This window comes from Nilaparvata lugens, chromosome 10 (genome assembly GCF_014356525.2).
Source record: "Nilaparvata lugens isolate BPH chromosome 10, ASM1435652v1, whole genome shotgun sequence".
Taxonomy (NCBI): Eukaryota; Metazoa; Arthropoda; class Insecta; order Hemiptera; family Delphacidae; genus Nilaparvata; species Nilaparvata lugens.
The window spans coordinates 36,750,542-36,777,433 of record NC_052513.1 but is presented as its reverse complement, the minus strand read 5'-3'; the positions used below and the strand labels follow the sequence as shown (position 1 = coordinate 36,777,433).

Sequence of the window (26,892 nt, the reverse complement as noted above, 5' to 3'; positions counted from 1 at the left end):
CTCTCCTGTACTTTCACATGGGGATCTTACGAATAAGCCGACAGATCTAACAACTAGGCTGACGTTTGCTCAAAGTATGACTCATAACTTTTCTCAAAGTCTAACTTCCTTAAAAATATAGATAGAAGATTTCTGATTTCGGATTTGGATTCAGCGACCCCAAATTCTTTAAAGCGTAAGTCCCATTTTCAAAAATACCCAAAAAAAAGGGAGTTATAGCTGTTTTTAATATAGCTTTCCATTATCATATGATTATATAGTACGTACTAAGATAATAATACTCCTGCCTCACAAAGGGACAGGCAAAGGTTTTAAGAAGTTTTTGAACACCTGAGTAGTTTATACATAAACATTTTTAATTTTTAAAAGTTCTAGTTTTCCAAAAAAATATTGAACTATGAAAAGATGAATCCAAATATGAAATCATAAATCATCTCCACTCATCACCCAATAAAATAGGAGGAAAAGGAATGTTGTACAGTAAAATTCACTGAATTTCAATTGTCATTCAACAATCCAATTTATCAGGTTCAAATCGTTGAATATCAGTTTAAATTCCCAGCAATTATTGACTATTTCTTTTTACAATCAGAAAAATCTATTATGAACATACAGTATAAACATTGTGCTGATCTGAATCGATCTATGGTAATAATAGGAATTGAAAGAATAGAAAATGTCATGGCATTCCAAGTAGTGATGTCTGTGTATTAGAACTGCTGAGTTGATAATGCATACTGAAAAAAAGTCATGAATAGCTCAGACCAGCCTGGCCTGTGATGAACCTGTATAAACAATAAATTCATAGAATTCTTAGAATTCATAGGAACGGTAAAAAATCAATTTACGAAAATCGATGTACATGTAACTGGATTTAGAAGATCAATACGATAATGTTCTCTATCACAATTTAATCATAGAAATGTTTAAGTGAAAACGTTGGGCGCAAACCTTCTGCCATGAGGAGACAAATAAATTTATGAAAAGCTTGATAGCTTGAATAGTGATCTGATATTTGTTACACGTTTTTATTCTAAGACATAATATGTCTTAGACTAATTTTTAATGTTTCTTCAATCGGCAGGAAAACTTTTGTTTTTCAAAGTTATCTTACTCCCTTATTTTGGGGTATTTTCAGAAATCAAGATAAATAACCTACCAAATTTCCTACACGAATACAGTGTAAGTTGTATTATAATAGCTACAGTACTTACGTACTGTATAGTACAGTACCTGTTCGTTTTTACCGTATAATTATGTGATAATAGAAAGCCTTATTAAAAACAGCCATAACTTCCTTGTTTTCGGATATTTTCGAAAACGGGACTTACGCTTCAAAGAATTTGGGGTCGCTGAATCCAAATCCGAAATCAGAAATCTTCCATCTATATTTTTAAGGAAGTTAAACTTTGAGAAAAAAGTGATGAGTCATACTTTGAGCAAACGGCGGCGTAGTTGTTAGATCTTGCCTCTGCTTGCCTCGAGGGGAAAAGACGTGACAAAACGAGGTTCCTGGATAGGAGTCACCATGTGAAAGACACGATTTGACTCAATGTACTTCGACAGAAAAACGTGAACACTGTACAGTGTTCAAGTTGCACGTCTCCTATCGTGTGAAAGTAGCCGAAGGAGAAGGAGGAAGAAGAAGAAGATTATGCTCTATTTCTTAGTGACACATGTCATTTCATTTATAAATAGTTTCGCTCTATTTCGATGTGTCTACTGCTGACAGATTAAAGTGCCAACCTGCCAACCTAGACAAGTTTAGTCAGAATACTTCACATAGTTGCTTATGAAGACATTTCTAATTGCAGAGACTAATCGGTGTGTGGTGCTTCATCAGCAACTATCTGAACTATTGTGACTAAACGTGTCTGATCATGTCTTGTCTTGTCTTGACTAACTGGTGTGTGCCTAGCCTAAGGCTGATCACACAGCGATTAGTCAAGACAGTTTAGACAGTACTTCACATTGCTGCTTATGACGCAACACAAACTCTGATTAGTCATTGCAATAAGTCATGTCTCCGTGTGAAGTATTGTGACTAAACGTGTCTGATCATGTCTTGTCTTGACTAACTGGTGTACGCCTAGCCTAGAGAATTTAACCCTTGAACATCCATACAAGTCGCATTACAGAAATAATTTTTACTTTCCTTGCCCTGTTACCATAGGTAAAGGAAGTATTGCTATCCGAAAAAAATTAAGGTACCCCAATTTCTAAATTTCTATACGTTTCAAGGTCCCCTGTGTCCAAAAAAGTGGTTTTTGAGTATTGGTTTGTGTGTGTGTGTGTGTGTGTGTGTGTGTGTGTGTATGTGTGTCTGTGTACACGATATCTCATTTCCCAATTAATTAAATGACTTGAAATTTGGAACTTGAGGTCCTTACAATATAAGGATCCGACGCGAACAATTTCGATCAAATGCAATTGAAGATGGCGGCTCAAATGGCGATAATGTTGTCAAAAACAGGGTTTTTCGCGATTTTCTCGAAAACGGCTCCAACGATTTTGATCAAATTTATACCTAAAATAGCCATTGATAAGCTCTATCAACTGCCACAGTCCCATATCTGTAAAAATTCAGGAGCTCCGCTCCACCTATACAAAGTTTGATTTTAGATTCCCAATATCAGGCTTCAGATGCAATTTAAACGAGAAATGTCAAGTGGAAAAGATTGAGCATGAAAATTTCTACAATTATGTTCAGTAGCATTTTCATCTAAAATTGAAAATAAGCTCGAAATTCGAGAAATGTGATTATTAAGTTGCAACTGTTGATTATATTAATCATTCACTATGAAGAGATAGCAGAGCTCGTGGGTCTATAGCAATGGTCGCCAACGCCTTTGAGCTAGAATATCATTTATAAATCTTCAAGGAATATTTGACTGAAGACAGTACGGTACGCAAAATGAAATTTTCACACCTTTATTGCCCATAAAGATACATTTCTAGTGTTGAAAAGTTCAAATCTACTTATATCATAGCAAAACGTATAACAAAAGTTGAAATGTACATTTCAATGAGAGCAGTGGAACTCTTTTTGGTCATCAAGTATTTTCTTGATGTTTGGAGTGTACGTTGTAGCCGCCATTCCGATGCACTTGTCCAAATTTTCATACTTGAAAAGGATGCTTCACACAAGTAAGTAGAGCTGAACATGGCTTTCAACCGCAATGCAACTTGAATAATATTTGAATATTTTTCTTTGGTGCCAATATTTCCAGTTGGAGAAAGTGATATGAGAGACAGATCATTTTGAAAATCGACAAATTCTATTTCAACTGAAGCCTGATCTCCACCAAAATGTTTTACAACACAAGCTGCAAAATCTTCTGCAAAAATCTATAAAAGAGAGTTGATAAATACTTGATCGTTGATCAAACTGTCGTCTCAAGTCTGAAAGGATTGTAACGTACCGTATTCTTTGTTATTGCTGCGGTGCTATGGAGGATTTTTCTCGTCATTGATTTTCTTCAGACTGGGAAAGTGTTTATATTCAAACTGGACGACATTCTTTTTCATGAGCATCTCTGTGAGCTACCAAAAACTACCCCACGAACTACCGGTAGCTCGCGATCGACTGTTTGGCGACCACTGGTCTATAACGTTATTGTACTGTCACGAGCTGGCTCAGATCTTTGAATAGTAGACAGAGAAACATGTGTTGACCAAAGTAACGAGTTGTGTCTGTGCGCAATGTATCCTATTTCATACGTGAAGAATTCATACGATTTTATCAGCCAGGTGGAAAATATAACTCTCAACTCGGGGGATATACTAGCCAGCTTGGACGTTATCTCTCTATACCCCAACTCCCAGTCGACGAAGCCCTCTCCATCATGAAACAGAACAAACACTTCTCTAGATCGACAGTAGAGTTGACTAGCCACTGCTTGAAAAACACATATTTCATACACAAAAATCAATATTACAGGCAAATTGAAGGAGCACCAATGGGATCATCTCTCTCTCCAGCCATAGCAAACCTTTTCATGACACATTTGAAGAAGAAGCCTTGAACAAAGCTTTTTTCAAACCGAGCATCTGGAAAAGATATGTTGATGATATTTTCATAATTTGGCCTCATGGTGAAGAAAAACTATTGGAATTTCTACAGCAGCTGAATGAAATACACCCTAAAATCCAATTCACACTAGAAATAGAAAAAGAGTCATCTTTACCCTTTTTAGACGTTCTATTGATGAGACAAACCGATGGAATTTGAACTATTCAGTATACAGAAAGCCCCCCACACTAACAGGTACTTACATTTCCAATCACATCACCACCCGGCTCAATCCTCCTCAGTTATAAACAGCTTAATCTTCAGATCTCTTCATCTCACCAATGAAAAAATGAGAGAAGAAGAAATAAAGACAGTGACTAACATTCTCAAATCCAATGGCTACCCAACTACAATCATTCAAAAATCAATAGTAAATAATCTGTCTCCACTTAAAAAAGGGAATCAACAAGAAAAAGAAGAATATTTTGAAAAAACAGTACTCCTCCCATACATCAAGGGCACCACAGACAGAATTGGAAGAGTATTAAAAACCCACAAATCAAACCATTATTCAAACCCCATCTACTCATTCCCCAAATCTTAAAAAAACCCATCAACAGACTGGAGCTAGAAAACCAAGGTGTCTACAGTATCCCCTGCCTGAACTGTGACAAGCAATATGTAGGCCAAACAAATAGGAGAATCTCTGCTAGAATAGATGAACATAAATTAAGCATAAAAAATCAACAATCAACCTCAGCCCTATATAACCATGTGAAAAATACTGGACATACAATAAATTTCGTGGATTCCAAACAAATAGCCAGCATTCGAGATTTTCAAGTCAGGATTGTGAGAGAGGCGTTGGAAATCGAAAAGCAAGGCTCTCTAAATAAAAGAGACGACAGCCTCAACGTGTCTCCCTTATGGAAGTTAATTTTGAATACAAACGCCCAGTACCTGGTACAATGAAACCCGCTACAGCACCATTGTCACCAAAACAAGACAACATTCCTGGAATTTCACTCACCCAACAGCGCCAGCACAAGCAAGTAGAGGGAGGGGGTAGGAGGTATGCTCTTCGACCCAGAAAGAATACCTAGGACTCAGTGTGGATTTCGACGCCACCCTCAGAAGATGTCGTCTGCGATGGCGACGAAACGTCAGACTCAAGTAAGTCAAAACAACGGATGTACCCGGTTAATTCTTTTACATATAATATATATATATATTATATATTATATAATATATATATATATATAATATATATATATATTATATATATATATATTATATATATATATATATGTGTGTGTGACGAAAAATAGCGTTTGCACCACGGGCAAAAATGTTTTTCCGGCTCTCAATCTTTTCTAGTCCTCGCCCTACGGCCTCGGACTTGAAAACCTATTTCGAGCGGGAAAAATCTCATTTTCTGCTCTAGGTGCGAAATATACTATAACATGGGTTGACCAAAGTAATGAGTTGTGCATGTGAGCAATGCAACCCATTTCTAAGAGAGGAACCGACATGTTCATTCCTGCAACAAATCTGGGAGAGACAGCTGCACGATTATTTAAAAATTGATGGATTGGTACACCTGATAATTTCTAAGCAGGGGATAATCTATAAATAACTCTGTCTTGGGGGAAGCTGTGGGTTAACGTCCTGATAGAGATGGAAGTCTGTATCTGCACCTGTTTCAGAGAGATTGATTGATTGATTGAGTACTTTATTTATGTAGATTACATAGAGAGAGAGAGAGAGAGAGAGAGGAGAGAGAGAGAGAGAGAGAGAGTGAGCCTGATGCGAGAGGTGACATATATGCATTCCAAAAAGTATAGATATTGTGAAAGAATGAAATAAATATGCAGATATAGAGGGGCCTTGGCATATAACCAAAAAAAAAAAATATATATATATTATATATATATATATATATATATATATATATATATATATATATATGTGGGTGTGTGTGTGTGTTCAAAAATATAGATATTGTGAAAGAAGTAAATAAATATAAAGGGGACTTGGCATACAACAATAAAATATATATGTACTCCAAAAATTTATAGCCAGAAATATATAGAAATTGTGAAAGAACATATGAAATATATAGATATACAGGGGAGCTACTTGACCAACGCCCAACAATAATTTCATTTTTGTTAAAATGTATTTTGAAAATGTATCCGAGCTGGCTCAGATCTTTGAATTGTAGACTTGAGATGCGCGTGAACAACAATAGTGTCAGGTGATCAATTTTACAATTTCCATAACGGCAAGGAAAGTTGTGTGTGCGCCACACCAGATTTTTATTGATGAGTTTTTCTCTCACACTATAAGTATGCTTCACCACACTCAGAAAAACATGTGTTGACCAAAGTAACGAGTTGTGTCTGTGCGCAATGTATCCTATTTCTAAGCAGGGGATAATCTATAAATAACTATAACATGTGTTGACCAAAGTAATGAGTTGTGCACGTGAGCAATGCAACCCATTCTAAGAGGGGAACCGACATGTTCATTCCTGCAACAAATCTGGGAGAGACAGCTGCACGATTATTTAAAAAATTAATGGATTGGTACAACTGACAATTTCTAAGCAGGGGATAATCTATAAATAACTCTGTCTTGGGGGAAGGTGTGGGTTAACGTCCTGATAGAGATGGAATGTCTGCATCTGCACCTGCTTCAGAGAGAGAGAGAGAGAGAGAGAGAGAGAGAGAGAGAGAGAGAGAAGAGAGAGAGAGAGAGAGAGAGAGAGAGAGAGAGAGAGAGAGAGAGACTGATGCGAGAGGTGACATATATGCATTCCACAAAGTATAGATATTGGGAAAGAAGGAAATAAATATGCAGATATAGAGGGGCCTTGGCATATAACAAAATATATATATATATATATATTTGTGTACTCAAAAATATAGATATTGTGAAAGAAGTAAATAAATATAAAGGGGACTTTGCATACAAAAAAAATTTTTTTTCTATTATATATATATATATACTAGCTGTACCCTGCCACGCTTCGCAGTGGCACATTGTGATTGAATGTTTATTATTTTTTTTCTGTGGCCCCCACTATATATAAAATATGTGTTGGGAAACCACAAATATTATGCTTGTTAAATAAATTATGAACATCTGTGTTATGTGAGCTGTTAAATCTGGTTTATTGTGCAATTACAAAACTAAAAGGAAAATAATGTTTATGTGAGAAATAAAATGAAAAAAAGCAAAATTTTTATAAAAAAGAAATTAAAATGAGTAAATGAATACCTATATATAAAATAGAAAATTATTGATGGAAAATAATTAGATTCTAAAAGAAAAAAATATTTGAGAATAGTCTCTTAAAAAGGATTGATAAAAAAATTAATTAATAATATTCATAATATCTAGTTTGTAATAAGGTCTTCACTATAATTTATTCTATTTTCAATTATCCAAGTTTTTGTTTTTGCTTTAAATATATTAACCAGTACCATTTCCTTGATGTCCATTGGCAGCTGTTGTAAATCTTCGGTCCTAAGTATGTGACTGTTCTCTGGGCGGCAGTTGTTGTCATCCTGGGGACTGCTAGATCAATATTCCTTCTTCGCGTGCTGTGGGTGTGGTCCATGTTGAGAAAGAACTGCGGGTTTTTCCTGATGAATGTGAGTAATTTGTGAATGTAAATTTGTCGGATGCTCAGTAGTTGGAGCTCTTCATATAGAGAATCTGAAGGGTAGAGTGGATGTTTCTGTCCCATTATTCTGAGGATGAGTTTCTGGACTTTAAAAACAGGATTGATATGGCAGAAATACGTAGCTCCCCATGCCAGGATTCCATATCTTGCTATTGACTCTACCAATGCGTGATATACTATTTTTAACGTATCCAGTGTGAGTATTTGTCGGAGTTGAATGAAACTGTAAACCAGTTTCCTGAGTTTTGTTGTTTGCTGTATGATGTGTTTGTCCCACCAAAGTAAGTCGTCTATTATAACTCCTAAATATTTTATATATCTGTTCGTTCTACTGATGGACAATTGCAGTCTATGCGATTTATTTTGCAGTGATGTCCCTTGATTGTATTTCGTACAGGTTTTTTGGAGTCCGTCAGTGAAAATGCCAGAAATTTAGTTTTTGATGAATTGAGAGTCAGGATATTACTGTGGAGCCAAAGTGTAATTTTTTCCATGCCTAATTCAGCGGTTATGAAAGTCTCATTCCAGTTGTTGCCTTGAAATATCACAGCTGTGTCGTCGGCAAAGACAATAATCTTGCCACCAATGTCGAGTGAGCACAACTCATTGGCAAAGATGAGGTACAGTATCGGACCAAGAACTGTTCCTTGTGGCACGCCGAATTTAACCCTTGAACATCCATACAAGTCGCATTACAGAAATAATTTTTACTTTCCTTGCCCTGTTACCATAGGTAAAGGAAGTATTGCTATCCGAAAAAAATTAAGGTACCCCAATTTCTAAATTTCTATACGTTTCAAGGTCCCCTGTGTCCAAAAAAGTGGTTTTTGAGTATTGGTTTGTGTGTGTGTGTGTGTGTGTGTGTGTGTGTGTGTGTGTGTGTGTGTGTGTGTATGTGTGTCTGTGTACACGATATCTCATTTCCCAATTAAATAAATTACTTGAAATTTGGAACTTGAGGTCCTTACAATGTAAGGATCCGACGCGAACAATTTCGATCAAATGCAATTGAAGATGGCGGCTCAAATGGCGATAATGTTGTCAAAAACAGGGTTTTTCGCGATTTTCTCGAAAACGGCTCCAACGATTTTGATCAAATTTATACCTAAAATAGCCATTGATAAGCTCTATCAACTGCCACAAGTCCCATATCTGTAAAAATTTCAGGAGCTCCGCTCCACCTATACAAAGTTTGATTTTAGATTCCCAATTATCAGGCTTCAGATGCAATTTAAACGAGAAATGTCAAGTGGCAAAAAGATTGAGCATGACAATTTCTACAATTAATGTTCTGTAATATTTTCACCTAAAATTGAAAATAAGCTCGAAAAAATGTGATTATTCAGTTGCAAATTGATGGCAACTGTTGATTCTATTAAATCATTCACTATGAAGAGATATAGCAGAGCTCGTGTGTCTATAGCGTTATTGTCCTGTCACGAGCTGGCTCATATCTTTGAATAGTAGACTCTAGATGCGCGTGAACACTAGTGTCAGGTGATCAATTTTACAATTTTCATAACGGCAAGGAAAGTTTGGTGAGTGCGCCACACCAGATTTTTATTGGTGAGTTTTTTCTCTCACGCTATATGCTTCACCACACTCAGAGAAACATGTGTTGACCAAAGTAACGAGTTGTGTCTGTGCACAATGTATCCCATTTCTAAGCAGGGGATAATCTATAAATAACTATAACATGTGTTGACCAAAGTAATGTGTTGTGCACGTGAGCAATGCAACCCATTTCTAAGAGGGGAACCGACATGTTCATTCCTGCAAAAAATCTGGGAGAGACAGCTGCACGATTATTTAAAAAATTAATGGATTGGTACAACTGACAATTTCTAAGCAGGGGATAATCTATAAATAACTCTGTCTTGGGGGAAGCTGTGGGTTAACGTCCTGTTAGAGATGGAATGTCTGCATCTGCACCTGCTTCAGAGAGAGAGAGAGAGATAGACTGATGCGAGAGGTGACATGTAAGCATTCCACAAAGTATAGATATTGGGAAAGAAGGAAATAAATATGCAGATATAGAGGGGCCTTGGCATATAACAAAAAATATATATATATATTTGTGTACTCCAAAAATGTAGATATTGTGAAAGAAGTAAATAAATATAAAGGGGACTTGGCATACAACAAAAAAATATATATGTACTCCAAAAATGTATAGCCAGAAATATATAGAAATTGTGTAAGAACATAAGAAATATATAGATATACAGGGGAGCTACTTGACCAACGCCCAACAATGATTTTATTGATGGTGGGGGAAGACGCTCTGTGATTGGTCCTTGCGGGGGGTCCCCCTTATTTTTACTTGGATAAGGGGGTGGGATCATAAAAACCAAAATGGCCGACTAGAACGAGGGGAAGGGAGGAAACCCACACCAAAAATGGCCGACTAGGGGGAGGGGAGGAGGAAATGCCGCTCTCTGATTGGTGCTGTTGAACTATCTCCTTCATCTACTATTGAATAGATTCTGTATTGAATTATTTAAGCTTTTGTATTGAACAGTTATGTCCATAAGATGCGTATTTTCGTGTTTTTTCACCAGAAAACAAAAAATTGTACCTTTGAACCACCTCCACTCCCTTAGCACAGTGGGTAGTGGTGGGGATTTTTAATATGCTCACCTCCTTACTACCCTCAACAGAACTGCAGGGTCAAAAATTATTATCTTTCAAACTCTTCCTTCTATACCCTTTTTTGAGCATACATTGCCTGGACTATATCATTATTTTTATTTCCATTGTAGCTGGACTTTATCATTATTTCCATTTCCATTGTAACTGGACTATATCATTATTTTTCATTTCCATTGTAACTGGACTATATCATTATTTTTCATTTCCATTGTAACTGGACTATATCATTATTTTTCATTTCCATTGTAACTGGACTATATCATTATTTTTCATTTCCATTGTAACTGGACTATAACATTATTTTTCATTTCCATTGTAACTGAACTATATCATTATTTTTCATTTCCATTGTAACTGGACTATAACATTATTTTTCATTTCCATTGTAACTGGAGTATATCATTATTTTTCATTTCCATTGTAACTGGACTATATCATTATTTTTCATTTCTATTGTAACTGGACTATATCATTATTGTTCATTTCCATTGTAACTGGACTATATCATTATTTTTCATTTCCATTGTAACTGGACTATATCATTATTTTTCATTTCCATTGTAACTGATGTGCCTGCACTTTTTAAAAGATAATAGATAAGATAATTTTGAATAAAATTTAGAATTTAGAAATAGGCCGACACATCTAGAAAATACCTGAGTCTATACCTAATTCATGCAGGTGAACGGGCTAGAGTCAAGAAAACTTCAATTAATCTTGCCATGCCTGATTTAATAGGTTTATACTATAGAAAATCACTACAATTTGAAATAATTGAAAAATACAAACAGTTTCAATAAACATTGGCAACTAAAATCGAACAACAGAAACAACAATTTCATGTTACTTTGTTGACATTCTTCATCTGATTCGGGGGCGCATTACTATCCCCGTTTAGATAGCAATACGTCACAAAACCAAACAATATCAGTCATCAAATAACAAATAATTAACTTCAACATAAAATTACTCTAGAAAGAAAGCCCGTTGAACCCAAGTTTCGTCGATAGTGACCCATATAACCCATTTCATAATAATTTTGAATCCCCACTTTTGATTGACATTCTCGAATGAACCTTTATTTCACTACACTGCACTTTCGTTGGTCTGTACGTGCTTTATCGTCGGGTTATGGTACCTTGTTTTTGGCGGTGAGCTTTTACCGGTTGAATTTGGCTTGACGGCGACGTCCTCTTACGTCCCTAGACCTGTCGTCTGAACGGTGTCTTGAAGCGGTGTTACATAAAGTTGCGGAACCAAAGGGGTGGTAGTACAAGAAGTTGGTTTGGGGACACACATGAACCGCTTAGCGGTTATTTGAAGAAACAATTATTCGTACATGATGAAGAAACACAATTAAACCTTTCAGGACATGGCACTACTAGTAAATTTAAACATTAATAAAAAATGAAACTAGCTCCTACATTAACTACTGAAATAAACTTATAAACCTGCCCAAAAAGGGCGAAACATAATGACTACATCTTTACTCTCGTAGTGCTCCTAGCAAAGTGTCCTCCGGAACGTAATCTGGTCTCTCGACTGGGGAATCCCCACTACTGTATTTAGAAACAGGTCTCCTATTGGGCGAATGGAATCAATTTGACCAATCGTCGCGTGGCTTCTACAGCCTTTGGACCAAATAGTAACTGCAAAATCGGTAGTTTGTTATAATTTCAATGCTTGCTGTTTTCCAACTTATCACATTTTATGTCGCGACAAGAAGGCTAAGTTTTAGAGATAATTCCATAATCTACATTCCTCGACGACTCGGAGCCACAATTTTTAAATATCTATCATGGGAAACTCGAAGTCATGGCCGTTCATAATAGAGAGAGAAAATAATTTATTTCGCTAACTCACTTACAATAATGGCTCTAGTCTATTGCGTATTAAATTTACTATTATAACTTGGGAAAAGGCCTGAATTAAAGACAGTGCCCGGCACACTCCCCTTCCTTCCGGTGTGAAACACGCAAAAAGAAATCTAATCAGGATATGTTACCATAGAGGCATTCTGTATGATTTGGAGAGTCGAATTTCTGGATTGATAGTAGGATCCAATTTGAAGCGGGCCCTCTTCAAAAGAAATCTCTTTAATCATTCCGAAATTCAGCAAAATGTATAACTAATTGAGATTTGTGGCAAGAGTCTTTAAAACTGTGGCAAGAGTCAGGACAAAACAATATGGACGTGTCCACCTTTTAAGTAGGTACTAAAGACGGACCGAGTATAATAATCTTGAATACTTCAATCACTTTATTGAGTCCCTGGTTATTTTCTTGGCAAACTCTAACAAGGGAAAACGTTTAAAAGACATCATAGTTATAATTGGTTCTATGTTACTCTGCTGTTGTAAAATATGAAGCACATTGATTATAATAGTAAAGGATGAAACTTTTTCACTCTGCTGAATGTATTGAAATCTAACTGTCATTACTATAGAGTTGAGAGTGCAACATATTTTTAACAATATAAAGCAATTCAATAGGCAATACTATTCTACATCGACTACGATTGAGAATAGTAGTCGAGAGATAATAATGGTTGAAACTGCAACGCTAGCGAGCCATCGGAGAGCAATGACACACGCTTGATGTACATTCCGTAGCTATGAAAATTTCTATCCATATTGTATTCCAGCAGGAAATCTCCATCACTGAATTATATTAAGTGAACTAAAACGGAAGCAGTTAAACTGAATACACCTATGATAAGATTATAATTGTATTAATCATGGAAGGTAAACTAATAAAGAATAGGGATATCAACAAAATAATATGAAATATAAAGCGAATAGAATATAAAATATGAGGCCTTAGACATTATTCTTATTATTTTATGAATTGGAATATATATATTATCTATATGTACTAACTCCTAACTATGTGAATGTATAATTCTTAACTATGAATGGATGAGTATTAAGCTATTGAAAATGGGAATAGTATAGAATATTATGATAAATCGTCTTATGCTAAATAACTTATTATTATTATTATTATTAGAGACATCATTTACATACATAGTATTATGACTGTTGATGACTTCAAAAATTGATCATCACCCGATTTACCAAACAATCAATTATCTACTACCGTGGGAAAACTGTACAATCATTTACCACGAGTATGCAGCCGATCAATGAAATAAAATTAAACCTAATTCACCTACCTAAATATATTTAATATTACGAAGTTAATAACATAATTTAATGACTAATCTAGTTGCGCAAGTTATTTACATTCCGGAATTTCTTCTATATACATTATATTGTCACGTAACAAAATCTTTGACTAATAAACCCTTCATGAACCCGTAATGAATCCTTCTAACAAATACGGTAAATATCTTTATCATAACTCTTTTTCTCCTTTCTCCTTCTCATTCATTAGGAATCATCTCGTTGAGTGTATAGGGACAAGGCTACAGAGTGGCGCCATACTCACAAAATCTTATCCAATTATAACTCACGACAAAAAATCTTGTCTTCTATAGACTGATCTGTTTCCTGGTCGGATCTTTTTTCAACATAACTCGAGTGTGATTTTGCATTCTACAATCATGAGAAAAACACTTTTCATTATAATATTCTAGTAGGAAACTTTTACCACAGAACGCTAGTCAAAACAAAACTATGATATCGGGTGCCAGGCTTTTATTTATCGCAAACTCAAAGTACGTGACATTTTCTCTAAACACTGGAAGAATACTTTTCATCGCATGATTTAATAATATGAAAATTCAACTCGATCAACTAGCTTGGGACTGCTAATGCTTGACTTCTGGTTATCAACATTATGAAATTTACCAATACATTAACACATTAATAGACTACTACTACAGTATTACTGATTCCCAAGTTCACTGACATTTCTAACCTTACTGGAGCCTCACATAATTATTCCTCAACTGTAAACTTCATATCCAACTAGTTTCAATTACTCTACTAGATCTCAAAATATCTCAACTTATTCACATGGAAAACTTGATTGCAATTTTACTATTCATCATTAAAAAAATTTATCATTTCATTAAAGATTTTCCTATTTTTTTTTCATTTATTAATACTTTTTGACTACTTATCTCTAAAGGGTCCTACTACTGTTAATTACCTCAATTTAATTTTCCCAACAAAAATTCTATTTCCTTTTTGACACGAATTTTCCAACATATTTCTACTTTCATATCCCCAATTAACCTTTTAATCAACCTTTCAACTCTCAACTACAGAATAATTTAAACTCATGCTTAACTCAAGAGATTTTCCCTTTTCATTCCAAATTCAACTAGAAGAATTTCACTGTTAATTTTATTTTAATTTAACCCGTTCAGTACTGTTCCAATATTATTTCTACTTTCACTGATAACCATTTTAAAATTACCTAGGTACTCGAAAAGGTTTCTCTGTTATTTTATTTGTATACCTTAACTAATCACTTTAAATATTCATTGTCTAAAACTTTCAATTTCCGTTACCATACCAAATTTCTAAGCAACTTTAAACTCAATAATATCCCTTGTTTTTTACCAATTATTACTTGTGTTTTTGCGGCTGACTTTCCTACCAAACATTAACGAACCTTTTGACTGGGCTTCCCTAAACTGCATTACGCTGATTGTTTTCCTTACAATCACTACGAAGACTCACTAAATATTCTAGATTTCGGTTTACGTTATTCTACTGACGAGCCCCATAACTCTCGAATTAACCAGACCGTTTACTAGATACAAAAAAAATCTTAGCTCACACCATCTTCGGTGCCTTTCGCTAAAATTATACAATTCCACCGTACAAATTTGCAAGGTTAGTCACAGCTAAATTCCTTGATTTGTTACATGGACAACTTTCGGGCAGTGCTCCGTTCTCTCTGGACACGGACCTACACTCGCGCCGATTACCTAAATTCAACAACAACACACACAGGCAGGACATCCCCTTGTCCTCCTCTAAATCTTGAGTCTCAACTAAACAAAAAATTTCCCACAGCCTACAGGAAACGTCACCAAAACAACGGATCTTTACCCTATCACTATGCATGCCTACCGCAAAAATCACACCTAAAAAAAAAAATATTTCCAATAATAAAACTGATTCACCTTTTCGAGAATAAACATTACTGATAAAGGGACTTCATCAACTTTTCAAAACTACATATCAACAATAACTAATAAAACAGTTTCCTATTTATTCTCCGATTACCTTCGATCTACCTAAACTTATCAAAAAAAAATTTCCTATTTTCCTCAAACATTCTCCCATAATAATTTCCGAATTTTCCTAATTTACTTGGGTTGACCTTTAAAATCTCAATATTCACTTTCACTACTACTATACTATGATGATACTCAAGTACCCGATGCGTGAGACCAGAATACGTACGTTGACATTACAATAATTTCTATCATCATTCACGGAATTACAGAATACAAAAAATTTATTCAGCACTTAGAATCAGTTTTTTCTCACATGTCCTAGTTTCTTCTACTCATTTTTATTCTAACGTTAAACCTTTCAATATCAATGATCAATTTCAATATGAAGTTTCAGAATACTTTCAACTTAAGCATCAATGATACTTGACTTTATCTTTAAGCACTTCAAAAGATTATCATTTTAATGGATTTAACATAACTGAATAACTTTTCCTGTTTCATCTACAATTATTTAAACTTCAGAAAAATTGGAGTAGCAACAATAAATATTCATTCAACTCCAAACCCAAAATATTGACAGTTAACACATTCACAGAATGAATTATTAAGTATAGACTCAGAAAAATTGATCTAGTATTATTAGAGTAAGTTATGAAAAATTTAATTTTTTAGAAAATTGAATTCCAGAGATTTAAATATCTCTAGACAGCAGAGTGGCGCAGTGTGTGCCTGCACTTTTTAAAAGATAATAGATAAGATATTTGAATAAAATTTAGAATTAGAAATAGGCCGACACATCTAGAAAATACCTGAGTCTATACCTAATTCATGCAGGTGAACGGGCTAGAGTCAAGAAAACTTCAATTAATCTTGCCATGCCTGATTTAATAGGTTTATACTATAGAAAATCACTACAATTTGAAATAATTGAAAAATACAAATAGTTTCAATAAACATTGGCAACTAAAATCGAACAACAGAAACAACAATTTCATGTTACTTTGTTGACATTCTTCATCTGATTCGGGGGCGCATTACTATCCCCGTTTAGATAGCAATACGTCACAAAACCAAACAATATCAGTCATCAAATAACAAATAATTAACTTCAACATAAAATTACTCTAGAAAGAAAAGCCCGTTGAACCCAAGTTTCATCGATAGTGACCCATATAACCCATTTCATAATAATTTTGAATCCCCACTTTTGATTGACATTCTCGAATGAACCTTTATTTCACTACACTGCACTTTCGTTGGTCTGTACGTTGCTTTATCGTCGGGGTTACGGTACCTTGTTTTTGGCGGTGAGCTTTTACCGGTTGAATTTGGCTTGACGGCGACGTCCTCTTACGTCCCTAGACCTGTCGTCTGAACGGGTGTCTTGAAGCGGTGTTACATAAAGTTGCGGAACCAAAGGGGTGGTAGTACAAGAAGTTGGTTTGGGGACACACATGAACCGCTTAGCGGTTATTTGAAGAAACAATTATTCGTACATGATGAAGAAACACAATTAAACCTTTCAGGACATGGCACTACTAGTAAATTTAAACATTAATAAAAAATAAAACTAGCTCCTACATTAACTACTGAAATAAACTTATAAACCTGCCCAAAAAGGGCGAAACATAATGACTACATCTTTACTCTCATAGTGCTCCTAGCAAAGTGTCCTCCGGAATGTAATCTGGTCTCTCGACTGGGGAACCCCCACTACTGTATTTAGAAACAGGTCTCCTATTGGGCGAATGGAATCAATTTGACCAATCGTCGCGTGGCTTCTACAGCCTTTGGACCAAATAGTAACTGCAAAATCGGTAGTTTGTTATAATTTCAATGCTTGCTGTTTTCCAACTTATCACATTTTATGTCGCGACAAGAAGGCTAAGTTTTAGAGATAATTCCATAATCTACATTCCTCGACGACTCGGAGCCACAATTTTTAAATATCTATCATGGGAAACTCGAAGTCATGGCCGTTCATAATAGAGAGAGAAAATAATTTATTTCGCTAACTCACTTACAATAATGGCTCTAGTCTATTGCGTATTAAATTTACTATTATAACTTGGGAAAAGGCCTGAATTAAAGACAGTGCCCGGCACACTGAAGGTAGCCAGATAGTATAGAATGTAATCTATGTCCTTGATGCTACAGCCTATTTAGGGCCTTGACCTCCTTCAAAATGTCTCTCCATTGTTATCTGTGAGCAGCTTTCCTCTCCATCCCCTGAAACCTGCCATCCTTAAATCTTGTTCCACATCCTCCGGCCAGCGCTTGCTTTGACATCTTCATAGCCTCCACCACCCTGAGTTCTCTCTGAAGATTTTCTTTACTGCTCTAGAGTCATCCATTATTTCAAGTGACCTAACCACTTTTCTCCACAGACAACAGTTGTTTTCTTTTCTCACCAGTCACAGACTCAAGTCTTTGTGGAGAGTATTCACTTTTAAATGTGTAAATGAATTTTATAAATTTGTATTTTGTGTTTGTGAATAAAAAGCTATTTGATTTGATTTGATAACCATCTCATTCTTCTGAATTTTAATTCTTCTATAATTTCTGGTTTCCTATAGAGGTCACGTAATTCCTGGTTGGTTCTTATTTTCCAATCTCCATTGATGAAGACGGGTCCATAACTCCTTCTCAGGATTTTTCGCTCCCAAATATTAAGGAGATCTTCATGATTCTTTGTAATAACCCAGGCTTCTGCTCCATACAACACTTCTAGCTTAATTCGTAGATATCAATTTTCAACTTCTTTGATAACATTCTAGAACTGAGGTATTGGCTCAAGGCAAAATAGCACTTATTTCCCATAGCTACCTTCGCTTTTATGTCGACCTCAACGTTATTATCATTTGTTACAGAGCCAAAGTATTGTAGGATATTATTCTATGAATCAATTACTTTTATTCATTTCACACATTCACATTTTATATTTTCTTGATCTGTACATTGAGCTTTTCTTGTAAAAACTAACTTGTTTACTTAACGATGTTGCTTTTTGAATTAATCACATGATTACTTACATATGATGATAACATCATACATCAAAATAAAATTACCATCGCTACAATCTCATATCATACAGTATCCAAACTCCGATACCCTTTCAAAAATAAAGTCTGTATTTTCAGTTCTCTGTCTCCTATTCGTCGGGGTCTGCTGCTGGTATTTTGTTTTGTTGTTATTTATTATAAGTCCTATTTGTGTAGATCTTTCGTGAAGTTGTAAAATTTGTAAATTGTGATGGTGACACTACCAAAGCATATACAATGAGTATTCAGTAATCATATGATTTCTCTATGATAATTCATCCATCAGCAAATTTGCATAAATGCAATAATTTCAGTAGCAAAACAATCATTTGCAAATGTATGTGAGTCATCAATAATCATGAGTTTATCTTGTAAACCATCAACTATGAATTAAATATGAAAATAACCAGTCAAGTTCGATAAATACATGGGAGATACTAATGTATCTATAGTTACGGGTGCAGGAGCACACTGTGCGTTTTTAAAAAGACTATTCAGGCCGAGCCTGTAAGTGGTTATAATCTGAGAGTTTGAGGAAGCTTTTTTGCTCGAAATCCCCCTCCCCCAACCATTCCACCACCCCCAGGCCCCTCCCCCGCAGGGTGGGGGGTATTCAAAAAATAGATTTTCCCCCTCCCACACCTTTCTCTCTCACTCCCTCTCTCTCTCTCTCCCACCCTCTCTCTCTCCCTCCCTCACACTCTCTCTCTAATCTCTCTCTCTCTCTCTCTCTCTCTCTCTCTCTCTCTCTCTCTCTCTCTCTCTCTCTCTCTCTCTCTCTCTCTCTCTCTGATGATTGGTTATTCCAAATCATAGAACATCTATGTATAATAAATCATTCCATGTATCAGCTTGTCGGATCTGGAATCTGTTGCCTCCAACTGTGAAGAGTATTGGCGATCGAGCTCTGTTTGGCGCGGCAGTATTGAATAGGCTGGGATCTGGTGGCCCAGATTAGGCTTGGGTCGGGTTCAGCTTTATTTTTATTGTCTATTTACATTGTATCAATCTACATGAATTTAACTCATTTCCACCTTTTATGCAACTACAGATACAAAAATATTTCATCTTAATATATTTTTTTGATAATTATTATACTTTGTAAAATCTTTATTTTTAGGGTTGTTTTGTGTGCATGTGTGAGTGAATGGCAACTTGATTAGATCTTCATTTCTGATAGGTTTTCCTATAGATTTATCTAGTGGAATTTGAAATATTGTTTCCAATTGTATAAATGAATAAAGTTTAAAATTCTCTTTTATTATATGTTATTGTATTTTGATTAATAGTTTTATTTACTTATATATTAATCTTATGTAATCTTATTACATGATATGTAATCTATTTTTTTCTGTTCTTATGTAAATTTTTCTTCTTTTGTAAAGGGTTGTGTGGCAGAGAGGACCAGGAGTCCTAATTCCGCCCTAATAAAGGCATATAATCAATCAATCAATCAATCTCTCCCCCTTTCCCATTGATGACGAGGGGGATGAAGAAGGAGAGAGATATCTCTCTCTCTCAAATAGATTTTCCCTTCTCCTTCCCCAGTATAGATGAGGGGGGTGTGTTTTCAATTATCGACTATCGACTATTGGATGAGGGAAAAAATAATTTCCCTTTGAGGGAAAAATTCCCTCTCTCTCTCTCTCTCTCTCTCTCTCTACATCTAATGCTATACTGACAGATTAAAGTGAATCCTTATCTCTACAATAATCTAAGTTCTATAATATCCATATTATGCTTGGTTTCCAACTGACAGTCAAGAGTTCAATCAAACTATTTATCAATATTATGCATGTGTAAAAAATTGAGCTCTTTTGCTGTACAAGCATCCCAGTTGTTATTGTTAAAGTGTTTTCTCCGACAATATGTAAGTATAATTGGAATGAGCTAGCATATCTACAAATACTTACATATTCTCAGACCTATTTCACTCGGGGTGGTATCTTAATACTCAACGCCTATAGTTACCATGAAACTCTCTTAAGAATATGCGATTCCCACTCACATTCAATTCCCATGAACGAGAATTAAAACTTCTGACATTATCCTCATTCAAAACCACTGAATATTCTTTTGGTAACTTAATAGTGTGTTTAAAGTCACCTTCACTATCAATATCGATAATTTTAAGGTGAATTTCTCCATTATCAGCAAATGTTACCTTCGTTACTACGAACCAATCAAAACGATAAAATTCATAACCCCAATCGGCTAGTGGATTTTCTTCTACAGAGAACACATTGAAACTTCTCCAATCAAAATAGTGAGACATTGTGAACTTATCAGCTCGAGTGTTTAGAGAGAAGTGACGCCTGTGCTACGCTCCCCTGTGGCTGAATGTTTCCCCAGAGAAGTGATGCCTGTGCTACGCCCCCCTGTGGCTGAATGTTTCCCCAGAGAAGTGATGCCTGTGCTACGCCCCCCTGTGGCTGAATGTTTCCCACTTCCCAAATTCTATAGATAAGAGTGTACGCCTTCCTATAACTCCTACAACAACTACACTACACTACAACTACATAATACAGAATATTGCTTAAGACTACTTTAAATTCATGATTCTAATACAGTATTTATATGAAACAGTTAAATTGATAACATTAGGGAAAGCTAGATTAGAAATTACACAATAAACAGTAACAACTGATTAGACCAATTAAGCAATGGATTGCAAATATGTTGATTGAACTAAGTACATAGAAAGATAATATTAGGGAAAGCTAGATTAGACATTACACAATAAACAATAACAACTGATTAGACCAATTTGGCTTTATATGTTGATTAATCATTGAACTAAGTATATAGAAAGTTATAATCTAAACTACATAATACAGAATAATGCTTAAGACTACTTTAAATTGATTCTAATACAGTATTTATATGAAACAGTTACATTGATAACATTGGGGAAAGCTAGATTAGAAATTACACAATAAACAATAACAACTGTTTAGACCAATTTAGCCATGGATTGCAAATAAATGTTGATTGAACTAAGTACATAGAAAGATAATATTAGGGGAAGCTAGATTAGACATTACACAATAAACAATAACAACTGATTAGACCAATTTGGCTTTATATGTTGATTAATCATTGAACTAAGTATATAGAAAGTTATAATCTAAACTACATAATACAGAATATTGCTTAAGACTACTTCAAATTGATTCTAATACAGTATTTATATGAAACAGTTACATTGATAACATTGGGGAAAGCTAGATTAGAAATTACACAATAAACAATAACAACTGATTAGACCAATTTAGCAATGGATTGCAAATATGTTGATTGAACTAAGTACATAGAAAGATAATATTAGGGGAAGCTAGATTAGACATTACACAATAACAATAACAACTGATTAGACCAATTTGGCTTTATATGTTGATTAATCATTGAACTAAGTATATAGAAAGTTATAATCTAAACTACATAATACAGAATATTGCTTAAGACTACTTTAAATGATTCTAATACAGTATTATATGAAACAGTTACATTGATAACATTGGGGAAAGCTAGATTAGAAATTACACAATAAACAATAACAACTGATTAGACCAATTTAGCAATGGATTGCAAATATGTTGATTGAACTAAGTACATAGAAAGATAATATTAGGGAAAGCTAGATTAGACATTACACAATAAACAATAACAACTGATTAGACCAATTTGGCTTTCAGTAAAAAATCCTGTAAAACAGCGTTGTTGCTTTGAATAATTTTCATATAGTCATTAAATTTGTCTGTTAACCTATGATTATATATAATTTGTGAGTCCAGGTTCTTCTGGATTATCTGTTCATTATTTTCTATTTCACTGACAATTGAAGTATAATGTTCTTTGTCATTAGCGTCCATGTTACCTGTGATCCAAGATATTGCTGTACCTAGACCATTGAAAATACCTCGTTTGTGTTTACTTTGCGTTTTATAAGATTTTACATGCTGCATTTTATTGGATTGGTAAGTGAAATGTTGAAATAGCATTTGAAGGAGCGTTTTATCGATAGAAGAGTTGGTTAGAGAATTAGCATTTAGGAAAAGTGCGTCAATTTCGTAACCTAGAGCTGTTATATTTATAGTGTGAATATGTGAGTGAGATGTGTTAGAAAAAACATCGCTACTTGTTTTAATTGGGATTGCTCCGGCTGTATTTGTTAAGTCCGTGAGCTCATATCCTAGGACTCTGAGTTTGATTACTAGGGCCAGCAGTAGGCCTATCAGCATCATTCTGGTCAGCATCTTTTTCAAGTTGGTGAGATCCGTGAAGTTCTTGAAGTTGAGGTTGCAGGTGATGTGGAGGGTCCGGACGTGGAGCACTGATATTTTGGGTCGCTGGAACTAGTTGGTTCGGCACATCAGATGTCGACTGTTCCGGTTCGAGGCCACTTAAGATTTTTTCGAGAGGTTCGTCCAGGAATCTCCTTGCTGGAACTCGTGTTGGAATTGGTGAAAATCTATTTAGGTGTTGGCTCGCAATGGTGGATATGGTGGATAACAGATGATTGAGATGATAACGTCTGCGGGTTACAATCTGTGTGAGTATTGGAGTCTTGCAGTTCTGGTTGTTGCTTTTCGTGGCTGGCTACTGAGTCTTTGCAAATGTCCTGCTGTAGGGTTTTGTAGTTCTCTTGTGAAAAACTCGGCGGAGTGCTGAGGAGAAAAATTCGACCTGGGAGAGTTCACAGAACACGAACAATTTCACAAGGAAGATCTACAGAAGTTCGGGCGCCAGTTAAGGGTGCAGGAACACACTGTGCGTTTTTTAAAAAGACTTTATTCAGGTCGAGCCTGTACACTACAACTACATAATACAGAATATTGCTTAAGACTACTTTAAATTGATTCTAATACAGTATTTATATGAAACAGTTACATTGATAACATTGGGGAAAGCTAGATTAGAAATTACACAATAAACAATAACAACTGATTAGACCAATTTAGCAATGGATTGCAAATATGTTGATTGAACTAAGTACATAGAAAGATAATATTAGGGAAAGCTAGATTAGACATTACACAATAAACAATAACAACTGGTTAGACCGATTTGGCTTTATATGTTGATTAATCATTGAACTAACTGACGGTTTGGCATTTCTCTTAATGTTTATATGTTTGAATGTTTATATGTTTATATGTTGCGCATTTACGGCGAAACGCGGTAATAGATTTTCATGAAATTTGACAGGTATGTTCCTTTTTAAATTGCGCGTCGACGTATATACAAGGTTTTTGGAAATTTTGCATTACAAGGATAATATAAAAGGAAAAAGGAGCTTCCTTCATACGTCAATATTAGAGTGAAAATCAGACTATAGAATTAATTATTCATCATAAATCAGCTGTCGAGGTGACTATAAATTGCATGCCATGACGCATGCAATTCAATATCTCAATGTAACTTGGTAAAAAATTAGCAGCTGTGTAGACTATAAATTGCATGCCTCATTGCATGCAATTTCTATGCACTATTCAATAGGATGCAAAGAACTTATACAGCTCGTCTGGGCGCCTAGATGTCTTCTGGTTTTCTCGCGCTAAATTCCGGAAAGCGTTATAATTGATAATTAAATCTTGTGTAAGCATGATCTGATCAAATAAATAGTTAGTGTATCAGTGTGGATGTGCTTATGGTTTGGGACGTCGTTATAACTGCGCGAGGTCTACGGTTCACAGAACTACTAGTTTAATTATCGATGTTTTGAATTAATTACATGATTACTTACGACTTGTATGACGTATGATGATAACGTCTGCGGGTTACAATCTGTGTGAGTATTGGAGTCTTGCAGTTCTGGTTGTTGCTTTTCGTGGCTGGCTACTGAGTCTTTGCAAATGTCCTGCTGTAGGGTTTTGTAGTTCTCTTGTGAAAAACTCGGCGGAGTGCTGAGGAAAAAAAATCGGCCTGGGAGAGTTCACAGAACACGAACAATTTCACAAGGAAGATCTACAGAAGTTCGGGCGCCAGTTAAGGGTGCAGGAACACACTGTGCGTTTTTTAAAAAGACTTTATTCAGGTCGAGCCTGTACACTACAACTACATAATACAGAATATTGCTTAAGACTACTTTAAATTGATTCTAATACAGTATTTATATGAAACAGTTACATTGATAACATTGGGGAAAGCTAGATTAGAAATTACACAATAAACAATAACAACTGATTAGACCAATTTAGCAATGGATTGCAAATATGTTGATTGAACTAAGTACATAGAAAGATAATATTAGGGAAAGCTAGATTAGACATTACACAATAAACAATAACAACTGGTTAGACCGATTTGGCTTTATATGTTGATTAATCATTGAACTAACTGACGGTTTGGCATTTCTCTTAATGTTTATATGTTTGAATGTTTATATGTTTATATGTTGCGCATTTACGGCGAAACGCGGTAATAGATTTTCATGAAATTTGACAGGTATGTTCCTTTTTAAATTGCGCGTCGACGTATATACAAGGTTTTTGGAAATTTTGCATTTCAAGGATAATATAAAAGGAAAAAGGAGCTTTCTTCATACGTCAATATTAGAGTGAAAATCAGACTATAGAATTAATTATTCATCATAAATCAGCTGTCGAGGTGACTATAAATTGCATGCCATGACGCATGCAATTCAATATCTCAATGTAACTTGGTAAAAAATTAGCAGCTGTGTAGACTATAAATTGCATGCCTCATTGCATGCAATTTCTATGCACTATTCAATAGGATGCAAAGAACTTATACAGCTCGTCTGGGCGCCTAGATGTCTTCTGGTTTTCTCGCGCTAAATTCCGGAAAGCGTTATAATTGATAATTAAATCTTGTGTAAGCATGATCTGATCAAATAAATAGTTAGTGTATCAGTGTGGATGTGCTTATGGTTTGGGACGTCGTTATAACTGCGCGAGGTCTACGGTTCACAGAACTACTAGTTTAATTATCGATGTTTTGAATTAATTACATGATTACTTACGACTTGTATGACGTATGATGATAACATCGTACGTCAAAATAAAATTACCATTGCTACAATCTCATATCCTACACCTACAGTATTTAAACTCTGATACCCTTTCAAAAATAAAGTCTGTATTTTCAGTTCTCTGTCACCTACTCGTCGAACTCTGCTGCTTGTATTTTGTTTTGTTGTTATTTATTGTAAGTCCTATTTGTGTAGATCTTTCGTGAAGTTGTAAAATTTGTAAAATGTGATGGTGACACTACAATTATAGCATATAATAAGTATTCAGTAATCGTATGATTTCTCCATGATAATTCATCCGTCTGCAAATTCGCATAAATGCAATAATTTCAGTAGCAAAACAATCATTTGCAAATGTATGTGAGTCATCAATAATCATGAGTCTATCTTGTAAACCATCAACTATGAATTGTGTATAAAAAGAACCAGTCAAGTTCGATAAATACATGGGAGATACTCATGTATCTATGATAGTAGAATTACAGAATGTATAAATAATAAATGTAATTCAGTTGAAAAATCCATCATTCAAGTTAATAAATCGAGACCAACGGATAACCTGGTGACTTCATTTTGGAGAAAAGAGAGAATTAAAATTATGAGTGAATAAAAACCTTTATACAAGAAGCTGAAATTCAGGAGAAAATGGAGACAAAAACACCTAATAGAACTGATATTAGTGCCTATATACGAACAGTGAGCATTGTCCCTTTCCCAACCCAAGCAGTAAATCAACCCCTCTACCATACGCTTGAACACGATATCATATTTTAAATATTTCATTTTTAAATTTTTCTCGAATTTTGGTTCGAGACTGTTTAAAAAGTTGCCAAAACATTTACATTATTTTAAGAGAGAACTATATTATTACCTAGTAAATAAGACATATTATAGTGTAGATTATTTTCTAATAATATTTGAAAAATATCATATTTTAAATATTTAATTTTTACAAAATTCTAAGTACCTAGTGAATAAGGCATATTATAGTGTAGATGAATTTTTTAATGAAACTACTTGACTTCTGTGTGGCTGTTATGTGACTAAAATGTTGTTTTTTACCATTGTTATTTGATCAACTTAATAATAATAATTTCTCAAGTCGAGGGTACAACTATTGCGTCTGTATAGGGACGGCAATGGTACAACCCGACCAGATAAGTTTATTCAGAATAAAAAAGACTTGTTGATTACAAAAAGCATATAAGCTACGATTATTTACAAAGCAATGATACAATATAGATTGATTATTTACTGATTAATAGTACATTGTTGAAATAAGCATTGTTATTTTAATGTTTTTACTTGGCCTGTATGTGAATTATTTTTGGTTCAATAAAATTAA

General features: G+C 34.8%; 1 protein-coding gene across 1 annotated transcript in view; it reads left to right on the top strand.

Annotated features, from left to right (window-relative positions):
* LOC111045811 (putative mediator of RNA polymerase II transcription subunit 26) overlaps window positions 1–26,892 on the top strand; it is a 101,119-nt gene that overhangs the window by 26,977 nt on the left and 47,250 nt on the right. The window lies entirely within an intron of this gene.